Below are 13,080 nucleotides of genomic sequence, written 5' to 3'. Positions count from 1 at the left end.
TTTTCTCCAAATAAGTTTTTTCCCATTCCGGACCCTGAATATTATCCGACCATCACTAATATCAATAGGCTTCTTTCTCTGTAGGATCCCCATTAATCCTCAAAATTTCGTGACGATCCGATCAAAATTGCGACCTGTAGCGTGATTACAAAAAAAATGAAAAAATGGGATGTATTGCCGACTATTGTGATATCGATATCTCCGTTATGTGGCCAACTACGCCAACCTACACAGAAAAAAAATCCACCCTGAAAATTTTGATTAAAAGCTTTATCACCATATTTTTGTCGAATGGCGATAAAATATTACGAATATATAGGGAAAATGTTTATCAAACATGAAAATGTTACTAGAAAGCGATCAATAAACGATTTCAAACAAATAATTTATTGAAATTTGTTTATGGTTATTAATAAATTTCTGTAGTTAAAATGGTTTTCAACGTTTGTCGCATGTTTTCGCTCTCAAGAGCGAGAGAAACAACAACATTAGGGCATAAAGAGAGCGCTACAACAATGTGATGTGTTTTTTTCTTGAGATGTGAGTATCGTTGCTATGTATATTTCAAAGCATGGTCATGGAATGAAGGGATGGAGCGTTTGTGTGGCATTTGGCTTGTTTATTTATTTGTGCTCGGGTGAAGACTTGTATGTAAGTTTGTTACTGTTTTTGTTGCTGATTTTTATGAACCTAACAAACGAAGAGGGAAAGAAAAAAAAACGGTACGAGTTCTCATGTTTTGTTCTGTTTGTGGTTATGAAAGTCAGATAACATTTTTTAACCGTCAGTTTGGTAGTTTTGGCAGTCTCTTTAAATCAGTCGTTCTGTGTGGATCGGTAGTGCAGAAACAAATCAATGTTTGTGTGTTTTCTTAAAGTAAAGGTGCCTTTCAAGTAAATTAAATGCCCAATACATTTTATAATTGAATTCACGAATATGAAAAAGGATAATAAGAATATTTTATTGGACAAAGAAGCAACCGCATGTGATATTGGTAATAACATCAAAACATTTTATATATTTGAAATATATATGGATGTACTATTTCTCACATTACAGATACCCATTTTCCGCTGATGATTTTCAAGGTGGCAGAAGAATGTGTTTTATTTCACAACGTTCAAAACTGTTCCTTGTATTTTATATTTAAAAGTGATTTATTTGTTTTCTTATATTAAAATTAATGTGTGGCACTAAATAATTATGTACTTCTGTTATTAATTATTCCATTCCGTTTTTCTTTCTTTCATCTGTTATTTTTTATGTACCTATGCGTCTGGTGTTGCTTTTGTACTTGGCATTTCAAATAAATAAATAACCACGACCATTTATAAATGTGTGTATGTATCTTTTTCTGTGGCGTTTGGGTTTGTATTTAACAAAAAAAAAAACGACAAAATAATTGTAAATATGAATATTTTTTTATTGATTGGAAAAAATGCATTCAACAATTTTTTTAATCAAGAAAATATTTTGTTTTTATCAAGCAAAATGTGAAATATTTTGATAAATATTTTTGTCAATATGTGAAATGTTTTATCAGTTCAAAATAAAAAAAAATCGATAAATATTTTAATCAATATTACAATTTTATTTTATCAACATGTATTTTTACTTTGTCAATATGAAAATTTTTTTTTTATTGCCGGAAAATCGATAAATTTTTGGTTGAATCTTTGAATTTCTTTATCAAATGGCTACAATTTTTTTTTTCTGTGTACTTTGCATCACTGTAAAGATGGGATTTTCTTCTTTCATAGTCGGACTTCGTTTTTGGAAGATCCCCAACCGAAGCTGTGATATTCGTCATTATTATTAAAATCGCAAAAATAAAAAGTTGGGTTTAATTAGCGGCTATTGCGATATATTCGTTGTTTGATCACCTACGATAATCTACTTTACATTATTAGAAAGGCGATATTTTCTACTTTCATGGCCAGGTTCTGTTTTTGGTATACCCCATATTGAATCTGAGATATTCGCTTTGGAAAAAAAACGTTGTATTTTTATCCACATAAGTTTTTTGCCCATTCTGACCCCTAAATATTATCCGACAATCACCAAAATCAATAGGCTTCTTCCCCTCCAGGACCCCCATCAACATGCAAAATTTCTTGACGATCCGATCAAAATTGCAACCTGTAGCGTGATTTCCAAAAAAGTGGAAAAATGGGATGTATTACCGACTATTGCGAAATCTCCGTTATTTGGTCACCTACGCCGACCTGGTTTACATCATTGTAAAGATGAGATCTTTTACTTTCATAGCCAGGCTTTGCTTTTGGAAAGTCCCCAACCAAAGCTGTGATAATCGTCATTATAATTAAAATCGCAAAATTGAAAATTTGGGTTTTATTTGCGACTATTGTGTTATCTTCGTTTTGTGATCACCTACGAGAACCTACTTTACATCATTAGAAAGGTGATATTTTCTACTTTTATTGTCAGGTTTTGCTTTTGATATACCCCGTATAGAAGCTGAGATATTCGCTTTGGAAAAAAACGTTGTCTTTTTATCCACATAAGTTTTTTGCCCATTCCGACCCCTAAATATTATCCGACCATCACAAAAATCAATAGGCTTCTTCCCCTCCGGGACCCCCATCAACATCCAAAATTTCGTGACGATCCGATTAAAATTGCGACCTGTAGCGTGATTACAAGGTTTAGATGGACAGACGGACAGACGGACGGACGGACGGACTGACGGACGGACACACATAGCCAGATCGACTCAGCTCGTCGAGACATTCATTTTGGTATATATAAGTATGGGTCTACGACCATTATTTATTTTTATTTTATTTTATTTATTTTATTTATTTTTTATTTTATAGCTTTTAATTTTCAGAACTTTTCAAAATTTTTTGAATTCAATGTAAGCATATATTTTACCGAAAACAAGATATAGTAGCCCACGACATAACCCTCTGTTTCTCACTAATTTCATCATCGTATTATAACATATATCATTTTATGTTATATATAACTTTATTTCATATATCATAAAAATTAAAAGTGGTTTACGCGGGACCAAATTGTTTGATCGAACAAAATTTGTTAAGCTACTGTAACAAATTATTTGCTTTTTTTTCTAAATAATTTTATGTTTGGTTATTTCAAATGAAAACTTATATTTTTCTGAAGTTTCGGTGCAGAAATTGTACTTTATTAACAAATTTTGTGAGAAATATTTGAAAAATTTTTGTTTGAAAATTTCAAACTTTTTTTGAATTGAAAGTTCCGTAATGAATATACTCCATCTTTCCTAGGCCATTTTCGAGGTTTATGGTATCCTGTATCAAAAAAATATTACGGGTTCAATATTATGGGAATGGAAGTGCATGAAATAAAATATCTATTGAACAAAATTTATCATATACCGAGGGGTTTTCGTGAACTTTATATCGAAAACCAGTTAGATATTTATTTCAACAACTTTGTTGTTCACATTCTTTATGGTATTGAGATTGTACTGGGTACCACCGGAAATAATATAAACAACTTTATTTCCTGCTTTCGTCAATTATTAAAATGTGTGTATGCAAAAATAATTATTCACAGTTTTCCCTTCAGTTTTCATGGTCTTCCTTTTATCGGCTTCTTGAAATCTGATGCCTCTGTTCTTTTCTTCATTTGATTAAACGTAGACAACCTTCATATATGCTGCCTTATTTCCAGTTTTAATCGTATTCTAGAAGCTCTCAGATACAAATAAATATCGTTACCAAACGTATTTTCTAGAGATCCTTGTTTAACCGAAGTGCTAGATTGTGGAACTCGTTGCTTCCAAATATAAAAAGCTTTTCAGTTTCTCAGCAGACTTATTAAAACAGACTGATGAATTATTACAATGAATTCCTTAAAAAATACTTGTCTTTTCTATTTCTATCATCATTGGCAATTTGTCACTGTCTGATTTGGTTCATATTTTTCGCTTTTCGTCCAAAAAATGTTCACTAGGGGTTTCATTATTTTTAAGCGTTATAGCTAACACAAGCTCAGTTTCAAAATAAATAATATAAATAAAAAGTAGGAGAAAATAATGAAGAAAAAATAATTGTTGTGCTTTCAAAACTTCAAAAATCTGCAATATGTAGCATACCCACTTACATTTTTTTCCTATTGTATGTGTATAATTTTCAGTCATTAGGCTAATGAGGTTATATACACTGGTATACGATACAAATGTCCCTATCCGAAATAATGGTTTTAGACTCCAAATATGTTTGGACGAAATCCGGGTCAGGCAATCTGCAGTCATAAAGTTCAGCTGGAGCGCATGACATCTCTCAAACGGATTAACTGATTTGGTCCAAATTTTGGATGACGTTATATTTTCCAAACTTAGTTTAAGTCATATTGGTCCACGACTTCGGGTACATCCACCACAAATGTAAAAATTGTTGATAAAATATTGCGTAAATATCCAATTTGGCCATGCATATTGGTATAAAAGCTATAATTCCTACAGTGGTCAACTAAAATGGCTGGTGGGCGCGATAGCTATCGAAAGGAATGACTCTCATAATGTTTAATGGACTAAGTCGGCACATTCCTTCAGAAACGTTATTCGCAAAAGTTAAGCTTTTGCGCTTTAATCCAAATCAAATTTATTAGAAAAACGGAAGGATTTATTCGATACGTTCACAATCGTTAAGATAAGTACCCTAGAATTTTCGATATTTTTTTGTCGGTAAGTTCATATGTCCAAAAAAATTCCACATATTTCTGAAAACTCCAAGAATACACATTTTGGGGAAAAATAAATTGTCAGTGAAGTCGATTTTCGATCTGCCGATGGGTAAACGTAACAATCCACACAGGCGGCAAAACCGCCTAATACGTTTTTACTTGCTTTCCAAAATATAAGTGACGTGTTTTCATATGGGTGCCACCGTGGTGCAATGGTATGCACGCCCGCCTTGCACGCAGAAGGTCGGGGGTTCGATTCCCCGGCCAGGCAACATCAAACATTTTTCAACGGTGGCAAAATACCCCTCAGTAATGTTGGCGACATTTCCTGAGTATTTCAGCCTTGAAAAACTTCTCCACAAGTGGTGTCTTAAGACACGCCGTTCGGACTCGGCGATAAACAGTAGGTCCCATATCATTGAGCTAAATATGAATCGGGGTGCACTCATTGATATGAGAGAAGTCTCCCTTGTCCCGTATGGGATGTTGTGGAACAATGTTTTTATACCCTATACCACAATGTGGAAAAGGGTATAATAAGTTTGTTTTCCCAAAAATTCATGTAACGCCGCGAAATATTCGTCGTAGACCCCTCATGTGGTATACCAAACTTCATATCTCGACGAGATAAAGCGATTTAGCGATGTGTGTCCGTCCGTCCGTCCGTCCGTCCGTCTGTCCGTCCATTAAAAATTGTAATCAAGCTAGAGGCCGCAATTATGGACCGATTGTCACGAAATTTAGTATGGAGGTCGGGTTTGGACCAGAATAGAACTGATTAGTTTTTGGCGATGATCGTGAAATGTTAAAGGGATGAAATGGACCAAAAACAAAATTTTTGCTCGATTTTGTAGCCGCTCTGTAGGTCGCAATAATAGTCCGATCGGCGCGAAATTTTAAACGTAGTTTTGGTTTGAGATGAAGAAGTAGCGTGCAAGTCAACGGTATGATCGGATAATATTTAGCGGGTTAAATTGATCAAAACTTTTGTGTGAAAATTGGTAAAATTTCTAATGCACATCTTATAACAGCTAGCCCGGAAAGCTAGTGCACAGGGATAGTGGTATAGGGTATCACATGGTCGGCCCCGTCCGACTATAGTCTGTTCTTACTTGTTTTTTATGTTTTCATATGTCTACCAACTGTTTACAAATTATGAATTTGGGCACAAATTATTAATCGGTGTGGGCAGAGTACTTGTTGATTAGAAATATTTGCTTATTTTTTACGGTATCCAGAAAAGTTTTTTATGTCATCGGGTTCTCGTTCTGATAATAAATAACGCTTCTTCTGTAACATTACATCAACGATAGAGAATACAGTCGGAACAAAAATCTGGGAGTTTTTTCGACTTATAGTATTTTGTCAGGACTTAGCTACAAGTTTGACGATTGGTTTCTGATATTGTTTTCTCAAATATTTATTCGATCATTTTTGGCAAAGGCCAATCCTGTGTTTTGTAGTCTCAAAGAGTATTGCGAGTAGGATTTGGAGTTCATTAGTCGTAGTCTGTATTGTCCGACTCCGGGAAAAAAAGTCTTCTTTTTTTAATGTACTTTTTATTTGGATTGTCCGTGCAATAAATTTAAAATTTTAGCGTTTTATGACGTAAAAACATTTTCTTAGGTTATCGACACAATAGCAGTAGACAATTTTCGACTGGAATTATTCGATACAAGTCCAATATAGACTCGCGGATGCCAGTAATTTCTTTTTGGAGGCATTTAATTCATAGAAGTCGTTCAGATAAATAATGTAAAGGAGGTATAAAAATACCATGACATATTATAAATACCAATTTCGAATAAAATGTTTATAAGATGTATGGGGTTCAAAGATTTGTCCAACTAAATACTTTTTGAAAAATGGGACTGAAAATACACCCTCGATATGCATTAAAACGTGGATCTATTTTAACCACGTTCAGCATGGAGGTTCTCCAACCAAAATAAATCCCATAATGCTTATTACATCCGATATTCTTAGAAATTAAGGTAAAATCTTCGAATACTGAAAATCTTGCGATAGCGAAAACAAATGCGGAAATTAGAAATTCTGGGATATACCAAAACGTGGGCATATGTGGTTAATAACTTAAAAATACCGAACGTGATCCCATAGGATTTATTTCACTATGCAACACTGAAAATGCAAACAACTTCTCGTATGCATTTTTTGAAAGTACATATTTAGACTATAAAAACCCTAGTAGGGTTTTGTCCTGTCAGATCTAGTTCGGATTTTATGACCTCATCTAAACCGGGCTAAATCTACACTTTTTCGCATTTATCAGGTCTTTATCTCAGAAACGAATAGGAATTTGGCCTTGCTGTGTTTAGCAATATTGTAGCCCTAAACTAGTAGAACTTATCTTTTGAGAAAACCACATAAGAAAAACTCCATCTAGGGCATCAAAATCTATAAAATATTGAAAAATTTACATAATTGCTGAAAATCTAGTCAGTATCGGCTAAACTGTTGGGAGTTGAACCAAGTAACCTTTTGGAAAAAAGCGTCCAAATAAAGTTCTCAACAATTCTTTAGAACATTCTAAAACTCTAAAATGCTTACTTCATCTTATTTAAGCGGTATTTTGCATCATATATTTTACAACACGTATTTCAAACACAGTTCACATCAACAGTTTTTTCTCGCATTTCGGATTTCATTACATTATTGGCATTTTTATTAAATCGTCGTTGAAAAATGTACTGAAAACAACGGCATAGAGGCATTTTACAACAATGACATGTTCTGAAGAGTTGTGTATAACATTCCAGGGAATATTTTTCCAAAAGAAAATATTCAGAAAAAATTAACGGTTTTGGAGATACGGTGCGAAATGTATAAAAATTGTGTATTTTTTGCATATATTTTGAAATTTGAGGCAATAAATGTATTTTTTCGAGTTCATTATTTTTCCAAATATTTTATTTTTGTCCTTATCTACAAATTTGCTTCAGAGGTCAGAAGAAGATTCGCATTGGTTTCAGAGATATAGCCCCGAATTTCTTTAAAAACTCAATATTTAACCATGTTTAGATAGGGCCATAAAATCCGAGCTGGATCTGACACAACAAAACCAAACTAGGATTTCTTGTCGTTTGGGTCTGTACTTTTAAAAAATCCTGAGTTCGAATTGTTTGCACAAGATCACATTAAAAATGTTGCAGAGTGTTTTCAATTCAAAATATTCAAGAACTAATACTTAGGGCCATTATTATATCTTTCCTTTTGCTAAAGGTTAGATTTTAAAAGCCAAAATGGAGAATTTTGATGGCTTTAAAATACAAATTTCACATTAAACATTAATGATACAAATGTCCTCCATCAAATTTAATGTTCACTTTTAATTTTAGGGTAACCAGAAAGCTAAAAATCTGTTCGTTAAATCGAAAAAAATAACAAAAGGCCAGTTGTAATAATGAGGGATATTATATAATAGTCTGTACCAAATTTCAACATTTTATTTTAAATATTGTAAACTCTCTCTATTGATTTTATATACCTTGTCTCAATAATTAATAAAAAAATCAACTAACAACCTTTAAAATAGTTTTACGTAACCCTACCCAACGTTTTAAAATGTCATGATTTTCGGTCAAGTTGGGCACCCCCCCGAAATGAAATCCTCCGTACGTCCCTAGTCATTAATAGTCAAAAGGCCATTCATTCGTGCAACAAGAAATAATTAAAAAAATCATTTCATAGAATTTTTTCATTTTCTTTTTTCAAAGTGGTTCCGCACAAACCTTTTTTATAATATAATGAAATAATTGTTATTTTAGGCATTAATAAGCAAAAGTAAATTCATTCTCACCACAGCAAATCATTTTTAAGAAAAAAAATTCAAAAAGTCATAACCCTAATCGGCGGTTTTAGACCCCAAATATGTGTGGATGAAATTAGTTTCAGACAATTTGGAGTCGATTTAGCCATGTCCGTCCGCCTGTCTGTCCGTTTGTCTCTCTGTCTGTCTGGCTAGTGCGCACGATATCTCTCGGACTGATCAACCGATTCAAACCAAATTTTGGGTATCGTAATATTTTGCCCAAACTTAGTTTAAGTTTGGGTACCTCCCCCACGAAATTCTAAATATTTTTGTAAAATGGTGTGAACGATAACTCTCGAAGGAAGCAATCGATTTGGTCGTATTATTCTTTTCAGATATAGATCGGGTACGAATATGGACTATATTAATCCACTTCTTCGGGTACCTCCCACACAAAATTCAGATAAAGTGAAGTTTAAGAGATCCTCTCGGATCGTTCTGATTGCGGATCCCTTTACGACGCACTGTGGGGCCAAAGGCAGGGTTGTGAGGCAACAAATCACAGGGCAAGCAAAACCTTCGAAATTTCGTACATATAATTATAATAGGCTTAGAACCAAACCAATGTCGGTTCAGATATATATATATAGCTCCCTTATATATATTTTTCCAGATTTCAGGTTTTTGCCTCATAAAAGCCATAATATGCATCAGATCTTAACAAAATTTGGTGTGCTATTTCTTTATAAGTTAATACAAAAGCGTTTTAAATTTGCTTCAAAAATAAGATGTTGTTTTTTGAGTTATTTGTCCACTGGGAACCCTAGGTGTCAAAATATTTAGTAAAAATGTACTTAAAAGCATAAAAATGCCGAAAATCGGGAGTTACCCTTACATGGAGGCATTATCCAAATTCTTAAGTTTTACGTCAACTAAAATCAGATTTTTTAATTAATTTTTCGTTGGAATCGGGCTTAATGATCAATAATACAAGTGAAAAAGGAAAGCCGACGACTCGAACCCACACACCCACCACTATGTGACATGACATGTTTCGCCGTTGGTAAAGGCTCCTCAGACATATCGGATGTGGGACGGCTTCGCTATCATCTAACTTTTCCTCTTTCAAATGCAATTTGTTTTTTACAACGCTGAAATAAAATCATCTGAACCAGGCTGGGGTTTGAACCCACGTCCTTGAAAAACACAAGGAAAATAGTGTTGTCAAGGCGTGTTAGTGTTCAGAGCCAAACTCATAACATTCAAAAACTACGCCAAGCGTTTGTCATGAAAGCCATACAATGATTGAAAAAATATTCAGCGTTGTAAAAAACAAATTGCATTTGAAAGAGGAAAAGTTAGATGATATCGAAGCCGTCCCACATCCGATATGTCTGAGGAGCCTTTACCAAAAGCGAAACTTGTCATATCACATAGTGGTGGGAGTGTGAATTCGAGTCGTCGGCTTTCCTTTTTCACTTGCATTATTGATCATTAAGCTCGATTCCAACGAGAAATTAATTAAAAAATTAATACCAAAAATGATATTCGCCTAAAAAAGCAAATTTTTCAAATAAATAAAATCAGATTTGTATGAAAAGGCGCAGGTGTTTGAAGCTTAAAATGCTTTCACTATTTATATAATTCTCGCAGAAAGTTTCTGATTGGTGCAGACCTTGCACATTGTTAGGTTGGAATATGAACTATATCGGTCCACTTCTTCGTGTACCTCTCACACAAAATTCCGAAAAAGTGAAGTTAACCCACTTAGGGCCGGATTTTTTTTTTTTTTTTTTGGAAAATTTAAAATTTTTTTATTGAATTCAGTTTTATTTTCATTTTTAAGCATTTTTATTATTAAATAATAACTTTTTTAAAACTTACAGTTTTTCCGGAATCGGGTGTCCGTTAAAATGGACAGTGGCAAAATCCACTACCTTAAATTTGTGTGGGAAATTGGTGTTTTTTTACAAATATGTATAAAGTAAACTTAATTTTTAGTAGTACGCACAAAGCCAACTGTTTTATATTTTTAAAGATATTCCCTATCTTCTTCATTTTATAAAATATTTTCCATCGTACGCCCTAAGGAACGGCATGTTTACTTTATACATAATTTAAAAAAACCCAATTTCCCATACAAATTTACGGTAATGGATTTTGCCACTGTCCGTTTAAACGGACAGCTAACTTTGCAGTGTAAAAGGAATAATTCTTGCTTTGTATTCACAATTTATGTTTTAGAATAATACTTTCACATATTTTCTAACTAATCTCTGCGTTGTATAAGTGTAACTTATCTACTTATGTGTTATTTATACCCTCAGCCTTTAGGCTAGAAAGGCTACATACACTTTCATACGGGCAAAATGTGCCTCATCGAAATAATGGTTTTAGACCCCAAGTATGTTTGGACGAAATGTGTTTCAGACAATTTGGAGTCGATTTTGCAATGTCCGTCCGTCTGTCTGTCTAGCTGGTTCGCATGATAACTCTCAAACGGATGAGGCGATTTGGTCCAAAATTTGGCTATCGTAATATTTGGACTATATTTCTCCACTCCGTCGGCTTCCTCCCACACACTTTTGTGGATAAATTCACTTTAAGACCTGCTCTCGAATCAATTTGATTTTTGTTGAAGCAATTGACATTCGCTGCCTCAATTACGACAGTAAAAGTTTTTTCAAGGGGAAGTCCATACTTCTTGAGAAAAAAGCACAATAGTTATAAAAACCCCATATGTAGTGACTGGAGAGCTCAAACCGAATACTGCGTTCGTCCACACTTTGTATATCGTAATATATCTTCGAATATTACATGAAATTCGAAGGTGGAAGGAGTGGACCTTCCGACAAAAGTTCGAAAATATTCGCTAAAATGGTACTCTAAATATCGATATCGATATCCCCGCAAATTTTCGCTCTTTAATCCTATCCATATTGTTTTGAAAATACGTAAGTTTTTTTTTTTTTTTTGAAAAGAAGTCGGCAATGTCGACTGATACTTTTTTACTTGTTACCATTGTAAGAAAATCAAAAAATTACTTCACGAAAAGGGTTATTTTTGTGACCGAACCCCGAAAAACTACGGAGGTCAAACGTCAATTTATGAACGGGAAGGACAGAGCAAACAATCAGAAAATACAAAAAAGCCCGCAATAAAGCACGTATCTAACTGTACCTGCATTTTTGTGCACTCTTTTTTGCTGGCGTTTAAACGATCAGTGGCTTTAAGTGGGTTAAGAGCTCCTTTCGCAACGTTGTGATTCTTTTTTCAGTAGGTTGTTCTAGCGGACTCATTTACAACGGTACATTTTTTTCCGGAGTATGTCAATACTTTCTGAGATAATGACCCAAAACCCTTCCAACACATACTAAAATGGCTTTTGTGCAACATAACCCTAAAACTTTTTCAAAAATTTCTTCCAAACTTAGCTTAACATAATTTAATATTTCGAGTCCCTTATGAAGAAGTTTGGTTACTAAAAATTTTTGGTACATGTCAATGATTTGGTATAGCCCACGGTACCTACAGATAGCAAACTTGTGATACAAAAATCAATATATTTTAAATACGGCATAATTATTGTGCTTAGTTTTTTTTTTTTTTTTTGTTTTGGTCAGTGGCTGAGGGGGTATCTCCGTCAGCGCAGCTGACTGATACTTTCTTACAAATCATACTTTAAAAAACAATAAAACCATTTTTGATGATAAATATTCGCGTTTTTTAACAATAACATTTTGAAATGAAAATTGTAGGTGGACTGTAGCAACATATCGTAAAATATGTTTGTATATATGTGTAATGATCGCTATTAACTGCATAAATGTTTTTTTGCGTACACATTTTGCGAGAACATGCAACCAATTGGCCTATGCAGATTCAGTAGGTTTGTGCATTTCAATTTAATTGGCCACAATCATAGCGACATTACACAGTTATCTGAGCGAAACATTGATTTTAACGCCACCAATTATGATCTTGTCAATTCGAGTATTGTGGAGGTTTATTAAAAGAAACCACCCAAATGGTAAGAAGTTACAGACCAACCAACCAACCCGTGAGGTCTGTACGATCAGCCAACAAACAGCCTGTCTGCCTGGTGGTTGACTTGTGCCACCAACTAGTAAATATTTTTTCTGCTTCATAAAATTTAATTTGCATTCATTATTTTTTATCGGCTCATTGATTCAAATTTGTAGGCTTTTCAATTCAATTAAACCTAATGATCGATAATATTAATGAATGCGTTATAAAAACTTAATGGTAGCTCTGTAAAAACCAATGTGGTTGCTATTATGTCCAATTGTAAAAACGGTAAATGTGCTATAATTATTTTTTATTTGCCAAAACAAAGCAACAACAAATTCACACATAAATTTAAATTTTTAAAAAGTATGTTGAAAATTGTTTTAATTTAACATATCGGAAGCTCTGCGATCAAAGATCTTTGGGAATCAAATGAATGTTACACTGCTGAGCTATAATCAAGTAAAACACAATTGCATAATTTACATAGTTCAGACAATTTACATAAAAAATATTTTTGTTAAAAATAAACTAAAATGCCAATTCATCAAAATTACAAGAAAAGTTTGTAAAATGTTGCAGGT

General features: G+C 33.5%; 1 protein-coding gene across 1 annotated transcript in view; it reads left to right on the top strand.

The window, feature by feature from the left end:
• Positions 1–13,080, top strand: part of yellow-e (L-dopachrome tautomerase yellow-e) — a 58,273-nt gene that overhangs the window by 37,724 nt on the left and 7,469 nt on the right. The window lies entirely within an intron of this gene.

The sequence above is a fragment of the Musca autumnalis genome, unplaced genomic scaffold, assembly GCF_047663935.1.
Source record: "Musca autumnalis isolate F117 unplaced genomic scaffold, ASM4766393v1 scaffold_1, whole genome shotgun sequence".
Classification (NCBI taxonomy): Eukaryota; Metazoa; Arthropoda; class Insecta; order Diptera; family Muscidae; genus Musca; species Musca autumnalis.
This window is presented reverse-complemented; position numbering and strand designations above follow the sequence as displayed.